General features: G+C 46.0%; 1 long non-coding RNA gene across 1 annotated transcript; it reads right to left on the bottom strand.

Moving 5' to 3' along the window:
* Positions 1-438: 438 nt before the first annotated feature.
* On the bottom strand, positions 439-2,420 carry LOC120698639. The gene is made up of 3 exons (XR_005684971.1): positions 2,024-2,420; positions 1,712-1,930; positions 439-856 (listed from the first exon to the last, which is right to left on the bottom strand). It is a non-coding gene; the product is annotated as an uncharacterized LOC120698639 (long non-coding RNA).
* Between the last annotated feature and the right edge of the window lie 1,051 nt (positions 2,421-3,471).

Raw genomic sequence — 3,471 nt, 5'->3', positions numbered from 1 at the left:
AGCGCGGCAATTCGAATTGGTTATAACCTTGCAAGGGTGTACTACTTTACCCACACGACGCGAGGACCATGCGACTCACCCAACCGGCCAAAGTTGGATAAGGGGGCACTCGCGACAACCGTTCCCAACATGGCTCGATCATTGAAATCTTCACACCTAGCTTACGCGTAGAGACTTAGTTTCCACCGGGGACATCTCTAAACTTTCCTACACATAGGTCCATCCAGGGGACACCTCTAAGCCTCTCTGCATAGCCTTTAGCCACGTATCTAGGACTGTACATCAATGATCAAGTCAAAGAAGGTAATTGGCTTATCCGTTCCATTATATTGGATATGTGGTAGCACGGAAAGGTGCTCAAAACCAACGTCGTCCACTCGGTCCTTAATCGATCCAAGCGGACTATGCCCATGTGACTTCATTCTCTAGGCCCTAACATTCCGCTCGAATCTCGATACTGCACTCCACTTGTCCCAGATACTCAAGTGCACTCAAGGATAATCAGGTAAGTGTGATACTCCAAACCATTCCTTTCGAGCAAGCAATATGAGTATTCTAAGCAGGGCTAAGCATCTAATCAGATTAAGTTATTAACTGACTAACAAGTGACAAGGACATGGATAACAATTCAAGGAAGGGTAATGCAAGAGAATAGGTATCAAAATGCAATACATACATACTATATAACCCCATATTACCCGGTGATGTAACTAACTAACTCAGATTAAATAGGAGTAAAGAATCATGCTTAGCTGCTTGCCTGGGTTAACTTCGGGCTCGACCATGAACGGGATTCCGGGTTCAGGCTCGACGGACTCGGCAGGCTCAACGGGTTCGTTCTCCGACGGTTCAGTCACTATAATGCATGAATGAGATGCCAGAATTAGCATGATGCCCTGATTGTGCAACAAATGCTATGCATGAAATGAGATGCATGCATTAGTGTGATATCCTAGATTATGCAAGGGTGACAAGACGTGAATAATGAATGGCACATATGCGATGATGCACAAACGTAACACACGCGACAACAACCAATCACTATGCAAACACGAACGAGGAAACTAGAGCAAGAATTAGGAAATAAACTTATAAAACAAACATAAATCACAAATTAAATTGAGAAAGCAAAGAACATTACAAGGAACTCATGAAAATTTGGATTTACATCAAAAGCATTTTCCTAGAATTAATCATAAAGATATCAATTTTTAGTTACTCTAAATAAGATAAAAAAAAGAACATGCAAACGAGTCCAAACAATTTCCATAAAATTTGCACAGGAACTAAACATGTAAACAAGGCTAACAAAAGTGGTTTTGCCATTTTATCATTTTCAGAAAATATTTATGCAATAAACAACATTTCAGACCAAGCACAAAATCGAAACAAAACGCTAACCAACATGCGAGATTCATGCAAGCAAGTTGTACCACTGGAAAGAACATTTCACAAGGAGCCTAACAAAATTTGGTTTAGCATTTTTAGAGCATCACACAAATAACTAAGCATTTAACTCACTTTTGCAATATTAAACCACAAGTAAATCTACAGGACAGTAACATGCAAAACTATATTTTTCAGGAGTAGATCTAAGCAAAAGGAAACTAACAAAACAAGTTTCACTATTTTTGGATCTATATATATTTTTCTATGATTTTTGCAAACTCAAACACACACAAGTACAACAAAGATTGTTATTAGCTTCTACCACTGCTCATCTTCTTCGTGTCCACGAACAGACCCACGACGCGCGCGACGCGGCGGACGGCGGCGCGGCGAAGCAGGGCTGGAGAGGGGCCGGAGGCGCGCGCAAGGCATGTTCCAGGCGACAGCAAAGCTCACCAACAACGGCACGGGCGGAGAGGAGCGACGACGGGGCGGCGCGACGACGAACAGCGGCGGCGGGCGGAGGGCTGCGCCAACGGCCCTGCAGGGAGGGGGAGGAGGCCTGGTGAGGAGGGAAATCGAGCGAGGGAAGGGAGGAGATGCTCCTCGCGCAAGGAATCGAGAAGTAGCTCACCGGAGACGGCGAATCGACGGCGGCCGACGGAGCTCCTCGCGGCGGCGTCAATGGCGGCCGGGCGGCGCGGACTCGATTCCGCCGGGAAAACGCGGGAGCGAGCTCGAGGAGGCTGGAGGAGGTGGAGGGCGAGGTGAGGGGGCCGTGGGCGCGCGAAATCGAGGAACGGCGGCCGGAGTTCGTCGGCGCGGCGATGGGGGCGAGCTCTGCTCGAGTTCCAGGAGGAGGAAGATGGGGAGGAGAAGGAGAACACGGCAGCGGGGAAAGGATAAGGCCGCGGCGTCGTCGTGGAGGATGGGGCGAGCGGAGGACGCGCGCGGCACGGAAGCCGGGGATGGCCGGCGCGTGGCGACGCGTGCGTGCCGCGGCGCAGAACAGAGAGGAGGAAAGAAGGAGGCTGACGGGTGGGCCCGGCGGGAAAATTTTATTTATTTCCTTTTTTTTCTTGGGCTGTGACAGTTACGACGGGAGGACTCGGCGTTAGTACGACCAGAGAGCGAACATCGATCTTAGAAGCCTACTCCACTAAGCGCGTTGGAAATGTGCCATCAGGCGATGGTGAGTTCCTTTGGAGCATCGTGAGTTCGCGACCCTGTCCGTAATGCCATGGTCACTAGTAATTATGCTCGTGTGTTGGTACGGTTAAAGGTACTGTACGAGTTGCGCTTTTTTTTCCCTACAATTATTTTATAAGAATTATTTAGGAGTTATTGCTATTATTTGGTTGGCTAGACTAGGCCACTAATCTCTATAGAAGATGCTCATCCATCATGTAAGAAGATCTTATTATTTTCTAATGATAAATAAAGTCAAAGAAGTCAGATCGTCACTCTAAAACATCTTCCCTTACATTTATCCGCTTTTTGCATGCTTCAAAGTGCCAATATTATTTAACTATGTTTCACTTCCACTATGTTGCAAGTGGCATTATGTTTCATTCCATTATCGCCCCATATAAAGAGATGCCAAGAATTTGATGGTATATCAAAAAAATAATTCGATGCTAAACAAAAATAGTAAGATGCTGAGAGAAAAGTGCAAGTGTATGAGGGCAGGTACATTGCTACGGTCTCAAAAGTCGTCTCATGCAATGCCACTTAGAATTTTTTGGTGATGTGGATGAGAGAACGAGATGAGAGAAAGAGGTGGTTGTCTCATGAAACAACCACCTCATAGCCTAAAATTTTGGAGTGTGAGACTATTTCCAACCATTGTACGAGTTGTTGTTGCCATGCAACTTAAAATATTTCTTTATTTCATCCACAAATAAAGGGATGCGGTATAATTATGAGACAACTAAAACGACAAGCCATTATAAAAGTCGTCTGGTAGGGCCTTTAAGACGACACCAATGTACTTGTGCGTTGCGTGTTCAGTATACGGGGCTCCCTCGGCCGCCGACTAGCTGCTAGGCCACATAAGTAAAGTTTTACCTGCAAAAAAAAATC

This window comes from Panicum virgatum, chromosome 1K (genome assembly GCF_016808335.1).
Source record: "Panicum virgatum strain AP13 chromosome 1K, P.virgatum_v5, whole genome shotgun sequence".
Lineage (NCBI taxonomy): Eukaryota > Viridiplantae > Streptophyta > Magnoliopsida > Poales > Poaceae > Panicum > Panicum virgatum.
Note: the sequence above shows the minus strand (reverse complement) of the source record. Positions and strands in the feature narration are given on the sequence as shown.